At 32.8% G+C, this 15,247-nt stretch overlaps 1 protein-coding gene and 1 non-coding gene across 3 annotated transcripts in view; both read left to right on the top strand.

Moving 5' to 3' along the window:
• LOC145297821 (uncharacterized) overlaps positions 1 to 15,247 on the top strand; it is a 139,710-nt gene that overhangs the window by 63,409 nt on the left and 61,054 nt on the right. The window lies entirely within an intron of this gene.
• LOC145297963 (U2 spliceosomal RNA) lies at positions 12,884 to 13,079 on the top strand. The gene has a single exon (XR_013870377.1). It is a non-coding gene; the product is annotated as a U2 spliceosomal RNA (small nuclear RNA).

Here is a 15,247-nt window from a genome sequence, read left to right as displayed (position 1 = left end):
TTACACCTTCCAGTATCCCATATCTTTACGAAGCCACCGTTCACCCATGCATGGAGTATTGTTGCCATATTTGGTGCACCAACCACTAGTCTGTCCCTGCCTCCAACCTAATAGATCCTGCACTGTCTATCAAGACCTAACCCCTGTCCCATCACCACAATGTTGCACGTTTTACAAGTATTTTCTTAAAATATGTACTTCCTCCTCCATTCAATTTAAATACCTCTTACAAACTGGACTAACCACAACAAAATCCCACCTCTTTACTGTAGATGTTCCTAAATAACAAAAATCTTTCTAATCTAATAGCTTCTTTCCTTGAATTTCCTACCCTGCTCCCTGTTTCTCCGACTTTAACAACATGTAGAAATTTAAATGTAATGTGAACAAAGATCTTGTCGCACAACTGACCACTTAGGATGTCCCCTATAAATCTGGCCTTAATCATAGTAGTCCCTTAATATTACTAGGATTAGAAGGCGTTATATATTTACATTGTTTGTTTTTGGACTATTGTCCACATTATCGTTGATATTTATAGTTTCACCATGTTTTTGATGTAGTGCCGTCTGATCTTCTTTATTATTTATTATGTTAATATTTTCCTCCATATTATCTTTTAAAGTTTTATTCCTGATCTGTTTGTTCTTCACAAAGTTCATTACTTAGAATATTTAAACCATTAAAAATAACAAAATCTCACTTCTCATTTATTCGATAGACATTTTTTTGGTGATTTTGAATTTATGTATTTCTTTAAATGTGACCGTAAAGAAAGGAAAAGAAAGAAATTAATTTGCATTTTCATTTGCAATTTGAAATAAATTGCAAATTGTTTAAAAAAAAAAAAAAAAAAAAGGTTAGTCTTTCCCTCCCTTTTCTAAATAAAAAAAAAAGACATTTGAACACAAATGCTGAATATTTGTCGATGAAATAAAACAATATTTCAAATTCGAACTATTTGTTATATTAAACTCCAAGTAACCATTAAATTAAAAAAAATAAATTAGTTAATTAATAAAGTGTCCTTTTTCAAAACCAATATGCAAATTAGTCACCTTGTGACTGACATTGTGTGTACATAAGCAACAAATGAAGAAATGTGTTTATTATTGAATTAACTCGAAATGTGATGCTGACTTTTACAATTGAACTTGTTAAATAGCTCTACTCACATATTGAGCACTGTTAAAGTAAATACTGAAAATCGATAAAATATTTCATCTGAATGCATGAAACCATCTCTATTATATAAAAGGAACTTTGTGAGTTCGTTCCCTATGGACTCCAAAACGACTGGGCCGATTTTTATGAAATTTCACACAAAGATACTTTGTGTCTGGCAGTGTTCTTAGATAGATATTGTATAGGAATGTTCTCTGTATCGATAATCGAAATAATCTGATGAAAGATGGAACAGGCAATTTTGACCAAAGTTAACACCTTACACAGCCTAACACCACTAGTGTATCTGAGAAGTTTTATTAACACACAAGCTGAAAGGCATGACATAAAATCAACAGTAGGTTCTTTGATATGACAGGCGTGCATTCAAAATGAATATTTTTGTTTGAAGCACAATTGAACTATGATACTTGATTTTTATGACCGTAACAAAGAAAAAGCTAGTTGAAGTTCTTTTCTATTCTTTGTTGACTATGTGACTGAGGCCACAACTTGCGTGAAAGTGTTGGTTACAGCTCTACCTCAATGGGTGGGGGTGGGGCTATATAGAGATGATGCATTAATTTGAGTGATTGAATTCTAGAAAAAACTAGAAAGAAAATTAAACTATTTTTTAATTTTTTTTTTTACATGGTAGTCACCACTTATCAAGGCCCGGAAGCCACTCGGGGATAAGGGTTATTGCATGTACAGTAATCAATGGGATAATATCGCTGTAATCATTAGTGACTTAAGGGGGCGGTTCATCAGGAATTTGCTTATGTTGGACTTGAAGATATCCAAGTTGCAATCCGGTGCGAAGCAGGCAAACGGAAGAGCATTCCACAGGCGTGCACTTCTAAGAAAGAAGCTTTGTTCATGGAATCTACGTTTTGATTTAGGCACAGATAAGGAGTGGGGAAAATTATTGACAGTGGTTTCAGCTAGTCGGGTGTTTTTTGCGACCTTAAGTTAGAAATAACACTAGACTGCAATTGTAAAATAATGAATTTTCTTGTTTTAACTTTAAATCAACAAAACTTATGAACCGTATCACAAACTGAACCAAACACTATTCTATATAGATTATTAATCTAATCATCCTAAGTGTATGAAAAAAGTTATTATCCCCAGTATATCGAAAAGAATATCCGAGTTATCACAAAATGAGAATATATTTGATAGAAATAAGGATTATTATAATGAAGCTTTAATTAGATCAAAGAAAAATCAAATACATAGAGGAGGTGAATAATAAAAATGACAGAAAAAAACTACACAATTTCATATAACATGGCAATGAAAGGTAGAAGAAATGAATAAAAATAACAGTAAAAATAAAAAGAATGAAATTAAAAATAATGAAGAAACATATAAAAGTAATCAACAATAAGAGAAATAGATGCAAAAAAACAAGTTTGGTTTAATCCTCCTTTCAGTGAACATGTACAAAATAATATCCCTAAAGAGTTTTACAAAATAATTGCTAATCTATTGTCTGGAGGAAGTTCTTAAGTAAAATAGTTAATAAGAACACAGTTAAACTTTCATCCTCAACCGCTGCCAAACTAGGTAATATTATAATAGGTTCTAATAATGGGAAAATAAATAAAATAGTGAATAATAAGATTGAATTAGGTGAACTAAATTTGGAGAGAAAATGCAACTGCAGAATACATAACGAATGTCCATTGGAGGGCAATTGCTTAATTTCTGAAATTGTATACAAATGTGAAGTTCACGTGGATTATTGTAAAAAGATATACCTAGAGGGAACTGGATGTTTTTTAAGGACACATACCAAAACCATGTTGCATCATTTAAAATTGGATCAGGGAATGAACCAAATCAGGATAAGGATAATGATAGAAATCAGGATAGAACAAAAATAATTATTAAAAATAAGAAGAGAAACACAACTACATTAAGTGATTGGGTTAGGGAACTACATAAGAATAAAAAAGAATTTGAATTAAAATGGTCAATAGTAGATAAAGCTAGAAAATATAAATCAAGTAAATCAAAAAGATGTAATTTACGTTTACTTGAGGCATACGACATAGTGAATTCTAAAGAGGAGATTTTAAACAAAAAGTTAGATGTTATACAAAGCTGTCTTCGTAGAAATAAATTCCTGTTATCATGTCTAAAATCTGATTAAAATAAATTTGAAAAAGAAAAATTACAGAATATGTTGAGGGTGGAATGTAAGTGTGGAAAGAATGTTTTTACTAAGATTTTAAAATAGTGCAATTTTTTTGTGTATTGATATTCATATCAAAACCCCTTTTTTCTATTTATTTAAAAAGAAAATACAACTTTGTCGTGGAATTGCATTCATCTGCAAAAGATCTAGCTAATTTACATATTCTTTTAAACGTTCATTTTAATTAATTCCTTATTAATTTTTTCGGTTTAGTTAACTATTATGTGTAATTATATTAATGCAGATATTCTACATGATTTATACTTGCGTAATATTTGGGTAAAAAGATTATATTAATACAAACCGCTTTCTATATATATCTATGCATATGTATATATATTTGTTTAAAAATTTTTGCCTACCAAAATCCTGTCAGTGTTTGGTCTACAGACATGAAACTTAATATATAAGGTATTCGAACCCATGCAAAACTTTATATTTGGGTTTTAGCCGGAGAAAATCTGTGCAAAAGTGTGAAAATTTAAAAAAAAAAAATGGAATTTGCCAGGTGAAGATCAAACAAGAGAATTACGAATATGCATGCATAACGTAATAGCTGTTGGTTCATGTTTTAATTTTTAACAAATTCAACAACTTACGAATTAAATTGTTAGGTTGAAGCTGCCCCTACCTCAAATCAGCAGAGATGAAACCATTCCAGTGAACATCTGGTTCCTGTTGATTTTGCAGTTGGAGTTTAGTTCTGTGCAGTTCTAGGAGGTCCACCCTCCCGGGTCTTGCCTTTTCTCTTTGAGAAGGGGTTAGTTTATTGCTAATCGCCTGAGGCACTCTCATCAGGCACTTTTGCAGGTCAGTGCCCCTCCTCTCGGGCGCTGACTTTTCAATCCCACTTTCCAACCCTAGTGTCTAAGTTCTTGCAGTCAGGGAGAACTAAACAGAACATTAAAATCTTTGATGCATATTTTAATGCATATTTTAATGCATATTTTGATGCACGTTTTAATGCACGTTTTAATGCATATTTTGATGCATATTTTGATGCACGTTTTAATGCATATTTTGATGCATATTTTGATGCAAGATGTATTTTGTTTTCTTAGACTATCATCACAGACTTGCTCCTCAAAGGGCGATAACTCTCCCTTCTTCGGTCTAAGGGAAATAACTCTATTATTTTAGGTTGTACTCACATGATTGCAGCAGATTTTTCAATGTAAATGAATAACTTTGAAGAAAGCGCTTTCCTCGAAACGTAGATGGATTAAAAAAACTGTTGATAATTTGAAGAAACTGAATAATAAAATAGTTTTGCTATAGTTTTCTTGAGAAATGTATCTTGAAAACATAAGCTAGGACTTGGTAAGAGCTCATCATCACTACCATCCTGATGATCATTGTCGTCATAATCATCACCATCATAATCATTATTATCGATTTAACACCTGTTTTAGATGCATCGGATAGCTTTTAGAAATTAATTTTGAAACTAACCTCTCTAACTAACAGGTTTTTATTTATTCATCTATGTAATCCATCCGTATTATTTCCTCTTATGTTTTCCTTGGCTTTTCCACTGCTAACTGAATTTGCTATCTTGATTGTTCTTTCCAGAACATTTTTTTCTTTTTAAATCAAATCAAATTTTAGTCCTGCTGCACCCAAGTTCACTAATGTTTGAGTATCCAACCAACAGCTGTGTTTCTTGTTCGTACGTTGTCACTTTTCACGCACATTTAAAAAAAAAATCAGATTGCCAAATCAGTAAACTCTGATGTTTTTAAAGTGAACAATTCTAATTTTATGAATTTTAAAATGAATTGTTTCAAAATGAAATTATGACTAAAAGTATTGTAAAATAAATTGTAAAAATATGCCATTTGTTTTAGTGATTTTTCAAGAATATTTAGCCAACAATTTTTAGTTCTTGTAAAAAGACAGAAAATATTTAATGTTTTCAAAAGAATTTAATTGTTACAATTTTTTAAAAATTAAAAAATGAAGAAATGTATTAATTTGATAATGAGAAATCTTTTAATGGAAGAAGAAAGCCATTTTTTTTTTTTCTTAGTGGTATTGATTCTGACAAAAGAAATATCAAGTGCTTCAATAATTACAAGAAACCTTCTCTGCCACCAATAGCAATGGCCAGTGACTCCCTGTCTGAGAGTACATCTTTCAAACTGCTTGGCCTAACGTTCACAGTAAACATGAGTTGGAACAATTATATTGAAAACATTGCCAGGGCCGCTGCGAAAAAGGTAGGCTCTCTCTACCGTGCTAGAAAACTACTGACACCTGAAAGTATCCTGTACCTCTATAAGGCCACCATTCGCCTATGTATGGAGTATTGCTGTCACATTTGGGCTGGTGCATCTACTGCTAGTCTCTCGCTCCTAGACAAGGTTCAAAAGAGAGTCGCCAATCTGATAGGCCCTGAACTGGCATCTGAGCTTCAGCCTCTGTCCCATCGACGAAACGTTGCATCCCTCTGCCTGTTCTACAAGTATTTTAATGATGAATGCTCTGATGAAGTGCAGACACTTGTGCCCCCACGACTTAGACACCCTCGACAAACCCGACAGGCAGCTAAATCCCACCCCCACACAGTAGAGATCACTAGATGTAAAAGATCTTTTTACTCCAGTAGTTTCTTCCCCAGAACCGCTAGACTCTGGAATTCTATTCCAGGTCCCTGCTTCCCTAACTGTACTGACATGCAGAAGTTCAAGTGTAACGTGAACTGACATATTGCTGCCCAAATCCCAACATAGTGCCCCAGTAGTTGCTGCCCCTGATAGTAGCCCCCTACACCAAAGTGGCAATGTGCCTTGTTTGGGGTGAAAATGTAATAAAAAAATAAAAATAACACGATATTCCGCGACGTACCCTTTTGTGTCTTTATGTTAGGTTGCATTTGCCCCTACCGTTCCTTGCCATGCAAATGGAAGCTTTTGTAACGCAGTAATAAATGGACAAGAGTCTTCTTGGTTTTTGGATATAGTTAAGTTTTATTTCTACATCCTAAGTGGGGAGGTGTGCAACAAGATCTTTGTTCACATTACATTGGGTCAAATATGTTGCCGGCTTCTCGCTAATTCCTCATCTTAAGGAGGAAGAGAAGTCTGGGATTTTTATTACATTTCAACTATGTGTGTTCCTTGCTCCCATGAATCCACTGTAGCGTCACTTTTACGCGACTGATTGTCTCCCGCTTTTAAATCTCATTCACCTGAACGTGAATTGCGTCACAAAATTCTCGCCAGCTCTTTATTTTTCCACACTTACTCCTAGGACATTGCAATTTGATGACAAATTAGACCGTTAGATGATTAGACTAGTGTTTTGTGCTCATTTGACCCAGGTCTAGTGTGCCCCCCCAATACCCTTTTAAAAACAAATTGTGGGTGTGTTCGCAACAGATTTTTGAACTCTAATGACTTTCCAATTGAATCTCTGAGGACCTCGTTACTCAAATCTATATGTACCAACTAAAACTGGCACCATTATATAATGCGCGAGTTAAATAGAATATATCATTTGCAGACGATTTAGAAAAATATTTAGAAATTATGAGGGATTTGCTTATTTAACAGCATGACTCAACCAGAACTTGGTTAGACTAGACTTGAAAACGCTCATGTGGTAGTCTACTGAGAAGCAGCACTGCAGTATCGTGTTCCACAGATGGGCAATTCTCCAAAAGAAACTTTGCTCATGAAATTTTTGTGTTGTCCAAGAACAGGAATAAAATCATTTCCTTGAAAGGCTCACTATTGTAATGGCTGCCATGTTTTGTTTTGTGTATGTGTGTGTATAATCCGCTGCTTTTTTTATGCAAATTATTTTTTTGCAGACTTTTCTTCTTTTTTTTTTTTATTTATTTTAATTTGCCTGCATTTTTATTTTTTATTTTTTATTTTTCTTTTGTTATATAAAAAGATATTTAAAGATGCTGCCATTGAAAATAGAATGTAAAAGAAAAACATCAAGGGTTTTTGTTTGTTTGTTTATTTTTTGTAAACATTACTATTGGCTACATAAATTATTTAAAAAGAAAGTTCGAAAATCTTTTTTTTTTTTTTTTAGTTTATTCGTTCATCAAATGTTTCTCCGTGAATTGGTTGTATTATTTGTGACGGATTTACATAAATATAAATTTAATATAAGCATTTTAAGTAACCATAAATATCAGTTTTCAGCAAATTAGCCATCTTGTTTAGTCACAGAAAAAAAGGAACCTTAATGAAAACGAGTAATTACAAAAGATTGTAATTTAAAATGGAAATAAATTGTTTTTTATTAGTTTTATATTGCGAAGAATAATATTTACGGTTTTTACTTGCATATAACGGTGGTGTAATGTGATTGTTGAATTTTTATTTGAACGACATTTTTTTTTTTAAATTGTGAATTTCTCTAATTTATAAAGAAGTGGATGTCTTCTGAAGCACCATTTCTGCACTTACAATAATACGACAGCTTAGAAGCACAAACTCATTACAACTTATAATTTATGTAAAGAAAAAGTAGTATTAAGAAAAACTGGAAATGATTTTTAAAACACAACGGAGAAAGATTGGAAAGCAGAACATTTCTTTGGCCTAACGTCGAATGATAAACAAAGGATAATGCTTAATATGGTTCGTTAAAATGTTGTAAACAAAATCTGATTTGGAATTCTGATTAAAATCACATAATAGAATGAACAATAAGACTATGGGAAAAAGTTTGATCTAAATACGAATAATTATGAAATTAGATGAAACCAGAAATTAAAAAAATATCGTTTCAGAAATAAGATTTGATTTAAAACAAATATATATATAAAAGTTAATGTGTCTGTGTGTATTTTCCAACGCTATAACTCTGTCAATTTTCAATCTACAGGCTCGAAATTTGATATACAGGGTACTGATATTTGGGAAAATCTTTGTAATCCGTTTTCGGCCAGAAATTTGGCTGTTAAGGGGTCAAAGTTCAACGATTTGACTTTTGAGAACTCTACCAAACTCCTCCGACAATTTTGGGTCTAAACACTTGAAATCTTAGATATAGGTTCCTTGGACATGGATCTAACTTAATAATTTGATTTAAGCACAAAACAATAAAAGTTAAGAGGTCATAATAGGGTCAAAGTTTAAAAAAATTGACCTTTTTTTTTTTTTTTTTTTTTTGCTCAACATACACCTCCAAACACCCGGGCAACGCCGGGCTGAAATGCTAGTATTATATAAACTTTTGAAACATAACAAATTAGTTAAGGTCCCAGAGAGAAGAGGCAATGAAAATTTGTGTATTGGACCGAGAACGAATAGGTCTTGAGCAGATCCTCAGCAAAAGAAGACTTTGTATCAGAAGCAAAATCAGATTTGGTGCTTCTGCAGTTTAGCGAAGATATTAAAAAAACGAAGATAAAGAAAAATCTCTATGATGCCCGTTATGGAATAAAATTCTCTTAAAAAAGAAGAAATGCACATTAAGTCTTAATAATTTTATTAATAAACAAAAGCAAAAAAGGAATACCTAAAATTATTTTTTTTTTTAAATTGTAAATATAATCTCGTCAAATGTTGACAAACTTCCAGAATTAGATGGAGTTATCACCCATGTCTCCCACCCCCTTCTCTCCGTAGCTGAAATTGCCAAGATGGCTGCGTCATGATGAGTCTCACTAAAATTTGATTTTCCTAGTTTTACTTGATCAAATTAAGCAGTTTTTTTTTTGTTTTTGTTTTTTGAGAACTTCATTCCACAACAGACGCATACACAATAGAGATTTTTCTTGATCTTTGTTTTTTAATATCTTTGCTAAACTGCAGAAGCACCAAAAATTGTTACCACGCCTGACATGTCTGTTATTTATTTCACAGGAAGTCGATGTATGAGTCGAGTTATCTCCCTTGCATTTTAATTGATTTTTATACAACCGTACGATGCATGAATCATATGCATCTATGAGAAAAATAAATGCACTTTTGATGCGGGGCAAAAAAAAAAAAAAAAAAAAAAAAACCCTGTAAAATATATAAGAGAAAAATTAAAGTTTTGTAATAGGTTAAAAACTTTTAGCCAAATTTTTCTTTTTGATCTTTTCTTGAATTTGTCTTATGTTCGTATGAATATATACTACCTGGAATACCTAACCTAGGATGGATTCACATTGAGAGACCGTGAGGCTCTTTTAATAACTGAAAAAAAAAAAAAATAGTCTCTTATTTTAAAGCAAATCTGAAAAACGTACAACAAGGATAAAAACTGCAGCTACCATGACTGAAGTTATGGACATAAAAATGTCAATTTTAAAAATTGTATTTTATAAAGTTCCTATCATGGTCTTAAAATGATAGAAATTTTAAAAAATTTAAAGAATCATCAAAAAAATTTTTTAACAAATTTTATTAAAATAAGTTCTTCAACATTTTAAATTTTCCATAGGTTTGAATTCACAATAACATTGAATCCGGTTGTGATGTCTCAATTTATGAGTTTTATATTGTGTGGAGTGTTCCCTTAATTACCATTGCTCTCAGGGCCATTCTTAACTGGAGTTATAATACTTGTCAAGAAATTTGTCTTGAAAATGACATGGATCTGTGGCCACCGATGTATACATATATCTTTCAGCCTGGATAAATAATAAAAGCTCTGTGTACCTAAAAAAATAAATAAATAAAATAAAAATAAAAAAAGGGGGGAAAAAGCTTTCTTTCGAAGAACTTGACATTTTTGGAACACGTTACAATGGAACTGCTCCCCTATATACTACATGTCTTCAAGCCTAATTTCAACAAATACTTGTGAAGTCGTCAAAATTTGTTTATTCCATTTATCAACCAACTAACAATCTCTGGTGCAAAACTCTAAAATAATTTATAAACGTAAAACCCATGAAAAAAAAAATTTTTTTTTTTTTTTCACTGAAACGGATTAGCCATTAGATAACTATAAATGGGTTGATATGCTGATAAAAATAAACACTAAAAATAAGTTCTGTGCGTCAGTACAACCAGTTACAGTAACTAATAAAAACTCTGTGTACTAAAAAAATTAAATTTCATGAACAGTTTCTTTCTAAGAACTTCTCATTTCTGAAACACATTACTATGGGACTGTCCCCCTACGGACTACATGTTTTCAAGTCTAACTTCAAAAATTACTTGTGGGGGGCGTTATTTCATGTCATCAAATTTTGTTCTTTCATTGTTTTCAATCCTTTCATAGTATTGATCAGCATCCGACTAACAATCTCTAATGCTGTAGATTCAAAACTTTCATTCTGAATAACTTGTAAACGTAAAATCCATGAATAATTGAAAATATTATGAACTTCATTTTAATTTAATAAAAAAAAAAAAATTTGCAGAAAATTTTTTTTTATTATTATTAAAATGACTGAATTCGGCATAAAATAAACTCTAAATAGCTTGACATGCCTTTAAAAAAGACAAAAAAAAAACAGTAAAAATAATTTGTGTGTGTTAGTATGTCCAGTTACATTGAATATCGACATTGCTTTTTTTTTTCTTTCTTTTAATGGAAATCGCTCCAGACAAGACATAAAGACACTTGATCTAAAGGAAATTAAAAAAAAAAATACTTCAAAGTCAAAAACTAGCAAAAAATAAGTGTTAGTTGGATAGATTCTGACTCGGAAAACAGCAATTCTTTCCCCTTTGATAGAAATGCATGGAATGTGAGGACTAAAAGGATAAATAAAGGAAGCAAGAGTTGTCTTGGATCAATAAAGCTAGTGAAGCATTTGGTAGGTTGTGAAGTAAAAGTCTGTAAATCACTTGTTCTATCTACTCTTCTGTGTGGTGCCGAAACGTAAACCTTGTGTCACAAGCACATCAATCATTACACTCATTAACCCTTATCCTCAAGTGGCCTCCATGCCTTGATAAGTGGTGACTGCTTTGTAAAAAAAAAAAAAAAACAGCTCGGTTCCTTCCATATGAAATGTCTGTGTTCTATTTGCAATGTTAAATGGTAAGATCGTCTTCAAAATTGTGAGTTATTAAAGAGGTGTGAGATCATTGGTGTTGAACCATTTTTGATTAAGATACAAATGTGTGTGTGTGTTTTTTTTATATTATTATTATTATTATTATTATTATTATTATTCAATTTTCACCCCCAAACAAGACACAGTGCCACTTTGAAGTAGGGGGCTACTATTGGGAACATAAGTTGCAGGAGCATTATGAAGGGAGATGAGTAGCAAGATGTCTGTTCACATTACACTTGAACTTCTGCATGTCAGTACAGTTGGGAAAGCAGAATCTTGGGAGTTCCAATGTCTAGAAGTTTTGGGGAAGAAACTATTGGAGTAGAAGGCCTTATACCCAGGGATCTCTACTGTGAAGGGGTGGGATTTAGCTGCTTGTTGGGTTTGTTGGGGGTATTCACGTCGAGGGAGTACAAGTGTTTGTAGTTTGACAGAGCATTCACCATTAAAGTACTTGTAGAACAGGCAGAGGGATGCAACATTTCGTCGATGAGACAGAGGCTCTGGTCAACCTCTTGTAAAACTCTTTAACGACCCTTGAAGTTTTAAAACAGCTTTTCTGTTGACAAGTGACAAATTCTGAAGATAACCGTTACAAAAATAAGGTAAAAGATAACCTTAATCTGCGCTGGAGCTCCTGTGAAAGTGCAGTAACGGATCGCAGTAAATTGAGGTAAATGTGCTTTCTGACGACTTCAGAATTTGAAAGCAATCGCCTTCGTCATAGGGATGCCCTTCGTTCAAATTTGAAATCAAAGCATCACCAAAATTCACCAAACAACCTTAATAATAAAATATAAAGTAATATTTAACAAACTACAATATAAAATCATCACGGCCATTTTTTTTTTCCTAGTCTAAGGGCAATAACTCTTCATCATGGAATTTAAAAGTCATAGATCCATTAATTTGCAGATTTATTGGATTTGATGACGAAACTTTAATTTTAAATTATAACGTAGAATATCGAAACGAGAAATGATTTATTTATTTTTGTTTAAAAGAAAAAAATATTTGGTAAAATAAAAATATTCTTTTCACATGATCGCCATATTTGAAACAAAATACGACAACACGACCTTGACATTGTTTAATATTTGTTTTTCTCTTAAAACGATTAAAAAAAATGTGCGATTGAAAAAAAAATACATTTACTAACCAGTTATTGTTTAAAAGGAAATTTATTATCTTTTTTTTTTTATTTATTTATATATATATATATATATATATAATTACAAATCGCCATTTCAAAATCGGACTTAATCGAAAAGTGAAAACAATGTATTCCTACGCCAAGAACACCGGAACGTTGGAAATGGAAGCTTTTCTTTATTTAAATTGTTTTAATGTTAAAATTAAAAATATTAAATAAATTCTTATATTTCAAAAGTATGAAAATAGTGTAGGGAAGCAATTTAAATAGATTTCAAGTCAAGTAATTCACTGTATATTTTTTTATGATTACGTTTTTATATTTCTATATAGGCCTTTCCTGTTGTATATAAATTAGTTTGTATAAATAACGCTTGTTCAGCTGAATTGTTATCGCTTCCGGCCTATTGGCTTAGATCGCGTATGTAGTATCTGTTCTTATCAGCTTAATATCTGATATTACCCTACATTGGGTATTATGATATTGAACACATTTTTGCAACTTGGCGAGGAGTAAGGGGCTTGCTCCACCTTTGCCACGGGTTGACCTGGTATTGCAATACCTCCAGGAATTTCAGCCCAGTTTCCCACTAGGGAAACAAACATCAAAACTAAAAACAGACTTTCTCTTTTAAAGACTCCAATTAAATCTGACATTTAAACGCAGTATTTTCAAGGAATTCTGAAAAAAAAAAGAAGATAAATTGAAAAATAAGTTAGGTACAAGGTCATTCAAAAATGTGGGGAGCGGAAGTTTACGGTCACCTTGTCACTCTATTTTATTATTGTTTAAGTTTTTATCCCTAGAAATCAGTAATCGTGATTTATAGATTTTATTTTGACAAAACAAAGTTAGGCACAAGGCCAATCAAAAAAATGGAGGAGGGATCTATGATCATCCTTATCAATCTACCTTCGGCTAAGAATCCTTCAAAATCAACAGAGATTAGAGCATTTCTGTAATAATCGGGTCCCTGTTGATTTTGCGGTGGGAGTCCACCCTCCCAGGGTTTGCCTTCTCTCTTTGAGAAGGGGGTTAGTTTATTGTTAATCGCCTGAAGCGTCCTTACCAGAATATGCTGACGGGAGTGCCCAGGCACTTTTTGCAGGTCAGAGTGCTCCCTCCTCTGGGGCGCTGACTTCTCAATCCTACTTTCCGACCCTGGTGTCTAAGCTCTTCTTGCAGTGGAAGAGCTAAACAATCCTAGCAAGAGTTTTCAGTCGCCATAATATCATATTCACACAAAATACACTAAGGACATTGTGAAGGCTGCTGCAAAGAACGTGGGCTCCCTCTATTAAGCTGAAAGCCTTTTCAGGGTTAGTTTTTTTGCGCCAGTAACCTAACAAGGAGGAAATGTCTACTTATAGAAAGGTTAAATTATTATTTTTATATTTTTTTTTATTATTATTTAATGTATTTATTTCAGCATCATTTTATCTGTATGTAATTCCTTAAGTTTAATCATCATTCAGAAACCTCGGAAAACGTAAAAACAGAAACCAAAAATCATGTTGGGATTAGCTAGTTTCTTCTGTTTTTTTTTTGTTTTTTTTTTGTATATAGTTCTTAGAACTCGTGGATATTGTACGACTTAGGAGTTTTAATGTGAACGAAGCCATTTCAGGGTTAGTTCTTTTTGCGCCAGCAACCTAACAAGGAGGAAATGTTTACTTATAGAAAGGTTAACTTGTTTTTATTACTATTAATCATACCTGATACGTAAGTTCTGTGTATAACATCGCAAATTTACGCATTAATATGAGAGGAGAGACTATTTTCAAATATCTTCCTAAATTTGAAATGGAGCAACGGACTTATTAAGTAGATATTAATAAGTCCCTCATACCTAATATTTTTTTTTCTAACCTCTTTATCTCTGACCTCTTTATTTTTTAACATTTCCTTTTTTTTTTTTTTTTTTTTTTTTTTTTTAATGGTGAGTAGACGATGCACTGTGAATGCGTTATCGACAGCTCCAGTAATTCTCGCTTCTTCTTATTTGTCCTTCAGTCTTCATTTGTGTGATTTTTCTGATAAAGGGTGCTCTAACCAAGTCTGTCGACCTGTTCCACAAATCCCAAAACCTCAACATGAATTATCTCCAGAAAAAAACACAAACAAACCTAGAACCTCATCCTCCAACGTAGACCCCTACTACCATGTCTCCTTCTCTAACATCAGGGGTCTACGTTCCAACCTTCCAGAGGTTGAAATCCAATTGCAGGGGACAAAACCGGACATATTGTTCCTAAGCGAAACTGGTATAGGGCCGACCACTTCCCTAGATGAGTTTATAATAAAAGGATACTCTAACTTAACATCTAAATCTGACCCCCAAGATCGCCATGGGCATGGAATATGCGCCAACATTAAAGATGGCTTCCCGTGTGGCAGGGATATCTCTAGAGAATATCCTAATTTACTTTATATGTGCTTCCGGGTTGCACTAGCTCACACCACTGCATTTATATTTGCCCTCTATTGCCCCCACAACAGCGGAGTTACTATCTTTAAGATATCTGTGAAAATTGACTACATCCTGTCTGCTGATCCTTCACCTACCATTCCCATCTGTGGTGACATCAATGTCCATAATGTGGAATGACTGACCCACTCAAATAAGATTGACAATGAGGGGAGGTTCTGTCAAGACTTCTCCATCACCTATGACCTCACTCAGATTGTTCACGAACCCACCCGTGTGCCCGATACTACCGGTCAGTATGCAAGCCTTCTAAACCTGTTCCTCACA

Source organism: Euprymna scolopes, chromosome 18 (assembly GCF_053919585.1).
Source record: "Euprymna scolopes isolate OS-2025 chromosome 18, ASM5391958v1, whole genome shotgun sequence".
Lineage (NCBI taxonomy): Eukaryota > Metazoa > Mollusca > Cephalopoda > Sepiida > Sepiolidae > Euprymna > Euprymna scolopes.
The sequence above is the reverse complement of the archived record's forward strand: the minus strand, read 5'-3'. Positions and strand labels throughout refer to the sequence as shown.